The sequence below is a fragment of the Diceros bicornis genome, chromosome 35, assembly GCF_020826845.1.
Source record: "Diceros bicornis minor isolate mBicDic1 chromosome 35, mDicBic1.mat.cur, whole genome shotgun sequence".
Classification (NCBI taxonomy): domain Eukaryota; kingdom Metazoa; phylum Chordata; class Mammalia; order Perissodactyla; family Rhinocerotidae; genus Diceros; species Diceros bicornis.
Genome location: NC_080774.1, coordinates 19,279,182 through 19,292,526, shown reverse-complemented (window position 1 = coordinate 19,292,526; position 13,345 = coordinate 19,279,182). Strand labels below are relative to the sequence as shown.

General features: G+C 44.6%; 1 pseudogene; it reads left to right on the top strand.

The window, feature by feature from the left end:
- Positions 1–10,900: 10,900 nt before the first annotated feature.
- On the top strand, positions 10,901–12,869 carry LOC131398045 (transforming acidic coiled-coil-containing protein 3-like; annotated as a pseudogene).
- Positions 12,870–13,345: the final 476 nt, after the last annotated feature.

Below are 13,345 nucleotides of genomic sequence, written 5' to 3'. Positions count from 1 at the left end.
CCACCTTTTGGCTATTGTGAACAATGCTTCTATGAACGTGTGTGTGTAGGTATCTGTTTGAGTCCCTGCTTTCAGTGGTTTTGGGTGTATACGTAGGAGTGGAATTCCTGGGTCATATGATAATTCTATGTTTAACCTTTTGAGAAACTACCAAGTTGTTTTCCACAGCAGCTGCACCATTCTACATTCTCGTCAGCATTACTCAAAATTTCTAATTTCTCTATATCCTCATCACCACTTGTTTTTATTTTTCTTTAATTAAAGCCATTCTAGTAGGTGTGAAGTGGGTTTGATTAGCATTTTTCTAATGACTAATGATGTGACATCATTGGAATGTGACATCTTTTCATATGCTTATTGACCATTTGTCTATCTTCTTTGGAGAAATGGCTATTCAAATCCTTTGACCATTTTTGAATTGGGTATTTTTTGTTGTTGTTGAGTTTTAGGAGTTCTTTATATATTCTGGATATTTGTCCCTTATCAGATACATGATTTGCAAATATTCTCCCCCATTCTGTAAGTTGGCCTTTCACTTTCTTGATAGGATCCTTTGATGCACAAAAGTTCTTAAGTTTTACGAAATCTAATTTATTATTTTTTCTTTTGTTGCCTTTGCATTTTGTGTTATATATCCGAGAAGTGGTTGCCAAATCCAATGTCATGAAGATTTTCCCCAATGTTTTCTTTTAAGATTTTTATCGTTTCAGCTCTTATGATTAGGTCTTTGATCCATTTTGAGTTAATTTTTGTATACATTGTAAAGTGAGGGTCCAACTTCATTCTTTGCATGTGGATATCCAGTTTTCCCAGCACCATGTGTTGAAAAGGCTGTCTTTTCCCGCTGAATGGTCTTGGCAAACCTTGTTGGAAATCAATTGACCGTATACATGAGGATTTATTTTCTGCTCTCTATTCTATCCCATTGGTCTATTTGTCTGTCTTATGTTAGTACCATATTGTTTTAATTGCTGTAGCTTTTTAGTAAGTTTCAAAGTCAAGAAATGTGAGTACTCCAACTTTGTTCTTTTTTTATTTCTTTCGAGATTATTTTGGCTATTCAGGGCCCTTTGCAATTACATACGAATTTGAGGATCAACTTTTCAAAACATTTATCTGAGAAAGGCTATTGGAATTTTGATAAGAATTGCATTAAAACTGTGGATCACTTTGGGTAGTATTGACACTTTAATAATATTAAGTCTTTCTATCCGTGAACACAAGATGTCTTTCTATTTATTTAGGTCTTTAATTTCTTTCACCAATGTTTTGTAGTCTTCAGGATATAAATCCTTTACCTCCTTAGTTAGATTTATTCCTAAGTATTTAATTCTTTTAGGTGCTCTTGTAAATGGAATAGCTTTCCTAATTTCGTTTTGAGATTGTTCAGTGCTGATATATAGGAACACAATTCATTTTTGTGTCTTAATCTTGTACCCTGCAACTTTGCTGAATTTATTCATTAACTCTAGTAGCCACCTTTGGCATTTTCTCTATAATAAGATCATGTCATCTGTGACTAGAAATAGTTTTACCTTTTATTTTCCAATTTGAATGCCTTTTATTTCTTTTTGTGTGTGTGTGTGTGTGTGTCTAATAGCTCTGGCTAGAGCTTCCAGTACAATATTGAATCTCAGCAGTGAAAGTAGATATCCTGGTCGTTTTTCCTGATCTTAGAGGTAAAGCTTTCAGTCTCCCACCATTGAGCATGATGTTATCTATGGGTTTTTCATAAATAAACGTTATCATATTGAGGAATTTTTCCTCTATTTATAGTTTTCTGAGTGCTTTTCTCATGAAAGAGTGTTAGATTTTGTCAAATGCTTTTTCTGCATCTGTTGAAATGCGTCTGTTTTTTTGGCCTTCATTCTATAAATATGATGTATTACACTGATTGATTTTTCTTATGTCAAACCACCCTTGCATTCCTGGGATAAATCCCACTTGGTCATGATGAATGATCCTTTTAATATGCTGCTAGATTCAGTTTACTAATATTTTGTTGAGGATTTTTGCATCTGTATTCATAGGGAATAATGGTTGGTAATTTTCTTTTCTTGTGATGTCTTTACCTGGCTTGATATCAGGGTAATGCTGGCCTCATAAAATGAGTTAGGAAGTGATCTTTCCTCTTCAAATTTTTGGAAGATTTTGAGAAGGATTGGTGTTAATCCTTCTTTAAATGTTTAATGGAATTCACTGGTGAAGCCATCTGGTACAGGACTTTTCTTTGTTATGAGTGATTTAGTTGTGATATGGTTAATTTCATTGGCTCCCAGTTCTGTGAAGGCTTAGATGAAGGTAGTTCCAGTGTTTTTCAAAGTGTGGCCCAAGGGCAATTGCCTTTATCCAAATTGTCTGGGGAGCTATGTTAGTTTCTATTGCTGTGCAACAAATCACCACACACTTCTCTTAAAAAATCCCCAAATTTATTATCTCACCATTTCCATGAGGCAGGAGTCTGCCCATGGGGTGGCTGGGTCCTGTGTTCAGGATCTCCCCAGGCTGAAATCAAGGTGTTGGTCAGAGATAGGGCTTGGGATCCTCTTTCAAGCTCACTGAGAGTTGGCAGAATTTAGTTCCTTGAGGATGTAGGACTGAGGCCCTCAACCCCCAGTGGCTGTCTGCGTTCTCCGCCACGTGGTGCTCTTCACAACATGGCAGTTTGCTTCTTCCAGGCCAACGAGAGTGTGTCTCTGCTCTTTTGATCTCTCTGACTTCTTCCACCTCTGACCTCTAGGTCCTCTCTTAAAGGGCTCACCTGATTAAGTCAGGTCCACCCAAGATAATCTCTCTTTTGATTAACTTGAAGTCAACTAATTAGGGACCTTAATTAAGTCTACAAATCCCTTCACTTTTTCCATATAATGTAAACTCATCATGATGGGGACACCCATCATGTTCACAGGTCTCACCTACCCTCAAGGTGAGGGTACAGGGTGTGTACACCAGCTGGTGGGGATCTTAGGGGCCATCTCAGAATTCTGCGTATACAGAAGTCAGTTTAAAAAGTAGGCTCATAGTTCCAAACCCCAGAGAATTAATGTAGTAGGCATAGTGGGGCCCCAGAACACACATTTTTAGCAATCTTCCCAGCTACTTTGAGACTCTGAGTTGCACAGATCTGGGCTTGGGTCCCAGCTTTGCCACTTACTGGCTAGAAGGCCCCCAGATAACCATTCCCTTTGGCATTCAGTTTCTTCATCTGTAAAGTGGGGTGGGCAAGCCCTCACAGGACTGTAGAGAGGATTAAATGTGATAATGCACTGTGGTGGTTTTCAACCCTGACTGCGCACTAGAATCATTGCAAAGATGCCCTGGGTCCTCTCAGACCAATGGACTCAGAATCTCTAGGCTGGAACCTAGGCATCAACTTTGTTTAAAAGCTCCCCAAGTGCTTTTGATGCACAATTGATATATTGGTCAGCCACAGCCACAGTAATGCTGTGAAACAAATAACTCCCGAATCTCAAAGGCTTACAGCAACAAACATTTATTTTTCTCACTTTTGTGTCTGCAGAGGGCCTAAGATTTGTCCAATTCCAGTTGGACGTGACTCTAGGCTGTGTGTCTGCTCTGTGTGTCTCATTCTGGCACCAGCAGCTCTCTGGGGCATGCTCTTATTATGATCATGGCAGGAGGGCAAGAGATTGGAGACATGGGATGCCTCTTGAAGCTCAGCTTAGAAATAACACTATCACTTCCTCCCACATTTCATTGGCCAAGACAAGTCACATGACCAAGCTCAACAACGTTGGGGCAAGGAAGTAGATTCTACCCACAAGTCACATGGCAGAGAGCACGGATGTATAATTCTGGTGATGGAGGATGTGGCGTTGGGAATAATAATCCAATTTACCACAGTTGATAACTACTGATACTAGGAAAAGCACTTAGCAATATGCCTGGCTGGAGTAGGTGCTCCATAAACATTGCGTATTCTCCTAGAGAGCAGACTCCCACAGCTTCCTCTGAGGCTGTTGTATGGGACCGATTCTCCCTCCATGAGGAGCTCCAGGGACAAGTTAATTTTCCACTCTGGCATTAAGTCAGGTTCCAGGGAGAAAAGACTGAGTCACAATGCACCAAATGCTTAGAGTTCTTAGGAAGAAAGATCCCAATAGGAGGCTGCAAGAACTATTATCGGCTGCTTAAATATCCATTTGCCCATCCACCACTCACAAAGTGTTCTATTTATTTGCACACTCTCTGTAATATAGCAGCAGAAGGAGAATTCATTAAGGCAAATTGTGAGGGCAGCTTTCAAAAAAAATTCATCTCTCTGTTTTATGCAGTGCATAGTTCCCTGTTTAATGAGAACTGTGCAAGTCCATTTTCCTTAAGGGTTTAATAAAAGTATAATTTAAAAAATTAAGACAGACGGGGAAAGTGCCAAGGGAAGCTATTTCTCCCATTAACTCGCAGAGTAGACCTTCTCGAGACTGCAAGATGGGTGGGGAAAAGAAAGACTCCAGAAGCCATCAAGAGTTCTTTAAGGTTACATAAAACTCCGGCCTGGGTTTATGTGGCCCCGGGATGCTTGCTGAACAGATAGGAATTAGATTTATTGGTTGAGTAATGGGACTGTTACTAGCTGGAGGTTTAATTAATGCTGATATAGGAGCTTTACTTTCTCTTAGAGTTTGAACTACAGAGTACTGTGAAGGAGACATTTACATTTTTAAAACTTTCTGAATAATCTTGGTTGCTTTTGGAGGGTAGAGGAGGATGGGATGTTTGAGGGAGGGAGAGTCTTGGGGTGTGGGCGGCCAATGACAGGGTGGTTCTCAGCTCCCTACATGCAGCATGTTGGGGGCAAATTGTCCACTGCAATTTGGTTTCCTTCCATCCTGCTGCTGCTCCTGGCTTCTCGAAGCAGGGTAGAACCTGAGATATCATCATTTTAATATTATTGTTATTAAAGAAGCTAAGAATTAGGATTGATCACATTTTTGGGTGCTTATATTGTTAATTTTCACGGGGAAGCTGGTGTTGTTATCATCACCCCCATTTTACAGATCAGGAAACCAAGGCTCAGTCACTCATTCAGACAGAAAATGCAGAGCTGGCACTTGGGCCCTGTGTCCACGTCTTAAACCCTGTGCTACCTTTCTCTGTGTAACAAGTGGGCCAACTGAGGCTCAGAGAAGTGTAAAATTCCCAAGGCTAAAGAGCAAGCAAGGACAGAGCGAGGACTAAATTTCTTATCTAGCAGCCTTCCCTACTACATCTCTCGAATTTAATATGGGGATTCTGACTCACTTGAATATTAGTCTGTGTAACACTCATTAAGAAATATAAATATGCTTTCCTCCCTCATCTCAAAACCAGTAAGCGAACTGACATTGCTGGAGGACTCACCATGCTGCAGGCCCTCTGCTGAGTGCTGCCGGCTCTTTATTTCATTTAATCCTCACACTACATGCTAGGAGGAAGGTATGTAGCTATCTCCACTTTCTATGTAAGGAATGTGAGGCTCTGAGAGGTGAAATGACTTGCCCAAGGTCACGTAGCTGGAAGGGCTCCAAACAGGATTCAGACCCCGGTCTGTCTGAAACTCCCAAGCCTTTGCACTGAACCCCAAGGCTAATTAGAATGGATTGCTTCGTTTTCCTCTACTTTACTTTACCAGTGTCCCAGGCTGCCTCCACTCATTATAATTGAGAGAGGACTGATGGAATGCAGCCTATCACACCTGGGAGTTTTTTTTAGCAAGTTGCTGTATAAAATTCCCTGGACGTCGGGAGGAGTCTGCTTTCCTTGGTGCCTTCTCCGGTGGGCATACTGTTTTATGGTCTCTGTGATGTGCTGTGGTGTAAATCAGGAGGCTCTCGGACCTTGTTGAGATGGACACGGGTTCCTGCATCAGCAGATTGGGAAACACTCTCTTCTCTGCCTTTCTTGAGCTGCCGTTTGTTAGGTGATCCTTGAGAGAACCAGATTCCTTTCTGACCAAACGAATGTCTTCGGTTTCCCTCTATGTTTAATTCAAAAGTAGTTGAAAACAATTTTTTGTTTCTTTACCATATTGCCAAAGACATTTGAGGTGATGGATAAAGGTCAAGAACTAGTAATGTCCAGAGAACGGAGAGGATGACTCCTAAGTTCATGTTCGCGTGATCAAAGTCGGTAACTGGCATCAAGTCAGTTAAGTTGCTCTCTGCCTTGACCAAAGAAAATAAGTGGGCAGGTTTTAATTTTGCAGGGGTACTTGGGTTTTCCACTTAGGACCAGCAGAAGTGGCTTGCATCACACGGATCTCTGCTCTCTATTTCTTCATCCATGTCAGACATCACTAATAGATCACAGCACTATGGCCTGCTCAGACCAGTTGTGATCTTAAAATCCTTCCCAGGAGAGGGCGCCAGGCAGCCTCTGCCATTGATCAACATTGGATGAGAAGGTGAAATCAATTTGCCAAGCTTGGCTGGTTGCTCTTTTATGTCCTTTTTCAGTTTAGGCATCCATATTTTCCTATCAGACAGCCTCAGATACAGGCCAAACTGCATTCAATTAAGATGCTAATAAAGGCATCTGATGGGAAAGCAAATGATTCTCCAATTCTTAAATAATGAGAAATCAAGGCTTAGAGCAGTGATTTGTCGAACGTCACACAGCTGGTAAATGAGGGAGAGAGTTGAGCAGATTTGCGAGTCAGATAGACCCATGTTCATGTCCTGGCTATCCTGCTTCCTCATTTAGTGATGTTGGGCAAGTCACTTCAAATCCCTGAGCCTAAGTTTCCTCCTCTGTCAAATGGGAATAGAATGCTACCTATCTCATTGAGCAACGGTGAGGATTAAAATAAGATGCCGCATATGAAATGCCCAGGAGAGCGCCTGGTAGGTAGAGGAAGTGCCTAAAAAATGAGAGCCGTTATTTGTCCAGTTTTCTTAAAAACATCTTATGCACACAAAAACTCAATACGCATTGTTATGAAATCTGACAACGCTGAGAGGTGGGTGCTGCTATTCCCACTTTACAGATCCTGAAACGGAGACTCAGAAGTAAGGTGGCTTTCCCAGTATCAGACAGAAAGTAAATAGATAAGCTAGAATTCAAATGCCAGATATGGCGGGGAATGAGCCCTCACTTCCTTAAAGTCTTATTCAGCTATCCCTGTCTCAATGCTACATACCACGACCATCTTTTTAAAATTGCCACCTCTCCCTGCATGTCTGTTTCCCTCGCTTTACTCTTCCTCCAAAGCACTTTTTGCCTTCTAATGCACTACCTTACTATATAATTTACTTATTTATTATGCATATATTTTGTTTTCTGTCTCACTCCTACTTGATGATAAGCCCCACAGAGCAGGGAATTTTATTTATTTTAACTCCTGTATTCACTGGTCTGAGCATGGTGCCTGACACACAGTAAGTGCTCAGTAAATATTTGCTGAATAAACACGTGAGATCTACCTGGCAAAAGCTTCTTTTTTGTACCACACCATGTCCTAAATGACTTAGAATCAGAGCTATCATTTGTTAAATGCCTACCACATTCTGGGCATCGTGGAGGCATCATAAATCTATTGTTGCTACATTGGACTATAGCTTTTCATGGAAGGGATGATTCTCCAGGCTTTGCAATTGAGAAAACTAACACTCAGCAAGGTTACGTGACTTGGTGCCCATCCGACGGCTATTAAGGGACAAGTGGGGAGTCACATCTAGGTCATCTGGACTCCAAGACTGGCTGTCCTTCCCCAGCCCGTGTCACATTACAAGAACTGGCTTCACTCTCAGCAGCTGTTTATGATTATCATCCTTGGATCTAAATTTTTGTTTGAGAACCAGACCCTTGTTCAGCTTAAAAAACTCAACAGGGGGCCAGCCTGGTGGCGTAGTGGTTGAGTTTGAACACTCTACTTCGGTGGCCCGGGGTTCACAAGTCTGAATCTCGGGCGCAGACCGAGGCACTGCTCATCAAGCCATGCTGTGACGGCATCCCACATACAAAATAGAGGATGATGAGCACAGATGTTAGCTCAGGGGCAATCTTCCTCAGCAAAAAGAGGAAGACTGGCAACAAATGTTAGCTCAGGGCTAATCTTCCTCACCAAAACGAACACACAAGCAAACAAAACTCATCAGACCTCATGAGCAGACTCTACTATATACACATTCCGGAGTTGGAGCCCACCAAGACCTACAGAAACAGAATCCCCAGGGTTAGGGGGAGTTGTAGGGGGCCCAGGAATCTGATTTTTAATAAGAACCTAGGTGATTTCTGTGAACAGGCTAATCTGGAAAACAGAGTAATGGAATTCATCCATCCATCCATCCATCCATCCATTTCCTCATCTTTAGGATGGGGATGCACCAGTACCTGGCTTATATGGTTGTTGTAAGGGTCAATCAGGATATACGTAGGAAGTGCTTAAAGCAGTGCCTGCCATGTTGTAAGAGCTGATTCAGACTTATACTTGGGGACCTCCTGGGGGCCTGGCCCTCCTCTGGTTATTAGGGATAGAGCAGAAACAGACAGACAGGGCCTTGCCCTCCTTGTGCTGACCATCTGGCTGGAATGAGCATAGACTTTGGCATCAGACAAAACCAGATTAAACTCTGCCCTTGCCACTCACGCTCAGCTGTGAACATGGACAAACTACTGAACTTCTCTGGATCCGTTTGCTCAAATGTGAAGTGGGGATAATGAAATTATTGTTAAACAACAAAAAATGTTTTATAGCTTTGTTGTTGTTGTTGTTTATATACAATAGAAGAGATTGTGGCTCAGAGAGGCAAAGAAACTTGCCTAAGGTCGCACAGCTAGTAAGTGGCAGAGCTGGGATTTGAACCCACGTCTGTTAGACTCTGGGGATGTAATGTTTACCTGCTGCATTACGTGGCTTCCCACAGAGAGAGGGAAAACTCACAGGGAATTAGTGGAAAGGATTACTAAGGTTTTACCCAACATGCCTCCAAACTGAAGCACATTACCCTGAGGCCCTGAGAGATTCCCCTGTGAAGAAAGGATGTCCAGACTCACCTAATTTCCACTGGCCTCACACACAGCCAGCCTCACCACATTCTCCTGCAATAACAGGAATTTGGAGAGCCCCTCAGAGAGATTTGATCGCTCTAATCTCTCCGGGCACAAGGAGAGTCTGGGAGACATGAAAGGCAGCGTTGTTTTTTATTTCATGAATAGATAATGGCAAGCCATTTAGAGGGAGCAGTGGCAGGAAGATGAAAAAGCTATTAATACAGTTGGAAGCTCATTTCTTTCGGAGTGGTCACCAGCAGCCGGAGAGGACAAAAATGAGAAAATATTGCAGTGGGCACTCCTGACAGCACAAATTATTCAGGAGATATTAAAGTGCATTGTTCACCATCGTAAACATTTTTTTTTATGTTTATGAGATCTGTTCAAAAGCATCTTGATGGATGAAACCAAATAATATTTATAGGTGTGTGTGTGTGTACTAGCATTTCTTTTGTTCTAGTATCCTTTGTAAATCATTTCTTTGAGCTGATGTACCCAACAGTGGCTAGGCTGGGCCTACATAATGCGCAGTGAAGTCCGTGCATCTGATCCCTGGGTAATTGTAATATTCTTGACGTCTGCTGCGCTGCAGATGGGGCTCTGGGAAGTGGGAGCTGGTCTGAGGTGACAGATGGGAGCAAAAGAAATGCTTGAATTCTGAGAGGAGAGAAACCAGGAGGAGCACAGAGATGAGAAGGCTGTGGTAGTGTTTCCCAGGGTGTGGTGGGAGCTGTGTGTTCCCACCCAAAGGTGGGCCCGTGCGGACAGGACAGGATTTGGGGAGTCCTTGCACTTCTGACCCCTATGGGAGATTCACAGTGTGTGGGATCCTGCTCAAGGCTCTGCAAGTCTTGAGATAAAGCGATTCCCTTAACATAGCTTAGTTCCACTTTTCCCGACCGCTGACCTTAGCGTGACACCTGCAAAACTCTGGTTCCCTAGAGAATGCTTTCAGGAATACAACTTTTAAGTGATAAAACTGAGCAAAGCTGATAATCATTGTAACTAAGCCATGATTTCATCTATACACATGATCATTAGCTCAATTATTTTGAATGAAATGACTTGTCAAATTAGTTAAACAGCTGACCAAATTAGACAATCTACTGGTTTGATAGATTTTTTTTTCCACTTGAATTGGTTTATTGTTTGCTTTAGAACTCACACACACAACTGGTTTAACTGCTAGGGATGAATTCAGTTTTGAATCCATCACCCAGTTTTGTAGACTGACTAAGAACACCAGTTTGAGAGTCAGACGCACTGGGGTTAAACCCTGGCATCTTAACTTTCTAGAGGTGTGATTTTCGGAAGGTTACTGGATCTTTCTATTTAAGCTTCAATTTCTTCATCTATCGAATGGGAATAATAATAATTGGACTTATTTTATTGGCTTGTGAAGATTAATTGAAATGATGTGGATAAAAAGATTAACACAGAGCTGGCACATAGTGAGTGCTCAGTGAGTGTTGATTATCATCATCATCACCGTCAGAAGGAAGGGGTTGGGACTAACAGATGAACTGTAGAACTTTCTTCCAGCCTCAGGGATGCTTGAGGAAAGGTGGGCTCTGTGATATCAATGGGAGGAATGTATCCGTTAGAGATAAATGACGGTCTTGCTGGGATGGCTGTGTACTGATCACTGACCCAGAGATGTCCCCAAGCACACTGTTCTCAGTGTCGGGTTTGTTTATTACACGACCTGTAGTTTACGAAGTGCAGCTGCTGAAGGGTGGGAGTGTGTCACACGCCCCTCCAAGCACTACATCACTAGCAAGGTATTCAAGCGAGGGACCCGAGACCCGGAAGCTTCCCTACACTGAAGTGACCACGGTCACACCAGCTCTCATCCTTAAGACCAAAACGGGGACTTGGCGCCTCCTGCTCCCTCAGCTCCCTCGGCAGAATGCATCTGTAGATCTTCAGTGATGAAAATGTCACTGGTGACGATAGTACAGAAACCCACAACTTCCTGTTCTCGCCACCAGTACTTACTGGAAGAGCGTCTGTTCTTCATCAGTCACAGAAAGAGAATGTGACAGAGACTTTTCGGAGAGCTCTGCAGGATCCACGGACACACAGGATTTTAAGTCCTTGCGTGAGCAGCAGACTCGAGGCTTGTTTTGCTCTGGACGGCTCCGTTGGATTAGAAAACTCTCCTCAAATCTAGACCCAGAAAGGGAACCAACAGTTTACCAAGGAAATGGACATCAAAGCGACCACTGGAATTCTCCAGAAACCAGCTGATGCCAACTCCTCTCTGGGGGATGTGAGACCAGCCCCTGCAGACAGGCAAGCCTAGACCCCTCAAGCTTTCCCCAGAACCTGGGGAGTCTTGAAAACCAAGGGGCATCTCCAGGACGAATGTCTGGCAGCCCTGAGCAAAACTTGGAGGACAATGTTCCGTCTCATTCCTTAGAGAAAAGAATTACATCCGCCTATGAAATCCTAGCAGACCCCCTGGGATGGTCCCAAGACAGAACAGAGGTCTCCCAGCATTACCGAGAAAGTTCACAGCCAATGCCCCAAGGGATCCTGGAGAAGGGCCCCTCATGGACCTGCCTGGGAGCCCCACCACCCAAGGATAGGCCCCCAAGTCCTCAGAAGGAAGAGGCCGATGGCCGAATGGCCGGCTCTTGGTGGAGCGGGCCCAGAGGCTAGAATTAGACTGCTCTGACAAGGCCGCCAGCCAAAGGCTGCCACCACCAAGGACACTGAGGAAGAGCACGGCCTTCAACCTCCCTCAAGGAGACTGGAGGCAGGAAAAGGCTCCAAGGAGGTGGGCGAGGGGCCCGGTCCCCCTCTCCGGGGCCTTACACCCCAGCCTGGGATGAACTGGACCACCCAAACTTCAACCTGGCCAGGGTGGCAGGCAGGCAGGGCCCCAGAATGCTCGCGGCAGGCCACAGAGGGAAGGGCAAGGGAAAGGGCGAATTCTTGGGGCACGTGGGTCCCCCATCCCCTGAAGTCGGGCAGTGAGCCACAGCCGCCTCCACTGAGCCTGCTTGGATCTGGGTGAGGGCTCTTCCCAGACCCGCTGGGTTCCAGCACAGGGCTGGGCCGGGGGCATTGTCTGGAGCAGGCTGGGGCTTCCTCGTGTCAGGAGGCGGCGAGTTCCAGCAGCTCCGGAAGGACAGTCCTCAGAGGCCCGCCTCCTCAGGGAAGCCCTCCTGAGGTGACGCTGGTGGGACTTGGCTTCCTTGGGGCTGGGTGTCCGGGGCCAAGTCTGCCTCCGTGTGTCCTCGCCCGGGCGGCTCATGTGGACGGGCTGCAGGACAGCCAGAAGGACCTGGACGCGGCAGTGGAAGTGACACAGAAGGAGAACCCGCTGCTGAAGAGCAGGTGTGAGGAGCTCCGCTGAAGAACCTGGAGATGGGAAGATCTGGGACGAGTTCGGGGGATTGTGCGCCAGGCCATGGACGAGGCCCAGAAACAGAAGGAACTTGCCAAAGCCAAGATCCAGAAGCTTCTGTAAGAAAAAGACCAACTTACCGCAGACCTGAACTCCATGGGAAACCCTTTCTCGGACCTCTTCAAGTGGTCTGAGAAACAGGCTATGCCAGGAATGAAGAATCATTGAAGAAGCACACTGAGGATTGCATCTTAAGAGTTGGGAAGGAAGGCCAGAGATACCAAGCGCCGAAGGCCCACGCAGAAGAGAAACTCAAGCTGGCAAAGGAGGAGACCACCCAGATCCAGAGCAAGACCCAAGGGGAGGCCTTGGTCTTCCAGGCAGCCCGAGGAAGGAGCAGATGTGCATCCACTCGCTGGAGAAGACCGTTGAGCAGAAGACTAAAGAAAACGATGGACTGACCAGAATCTGTCGGTTCTAACTTCATTCCAAGATGGAGAGGATCTGTTGTGGAAGTCCCTGACCAGTGCCCGTCAACCCTCCTGTCTGTCTGTCTGTCAGAAGGTTTCATGTTCTTTCCTCTCTCTTAACCTCCACTCGTTTTTAAACTAGATTGCTTTACAAAGAAGACTAAATAAAGTTTCCCTGAACTTGACAAAAATGACCAAAATGGCGCTTGGGTCATTGGGCGTTGACTCTGGACGTCCAGGGCCTTTGTGATACCGTCAGCCTAACGTGCTGCTCTGCTCCTTATTCTGTATCCCTTCTTAAGGCGAAGTAAACCTCATGCCTGGCAAGCCTGTCATGTCTTGTCAATTTCAGTGACAATCTGAACCTGAAAGTCACTCCAGGGGTCTTGGAAGTATTAGGAGATCTGCAGTTAAAAATATCTAGACTTGGTTTGTCATTGCCATTTATTTACTGGGTAACTTTAGGCAAGTTACTTCATCTTCCTGAGCCTCAGGTTCCTCTTCTGTAAAATGGGGACAAAAATACACA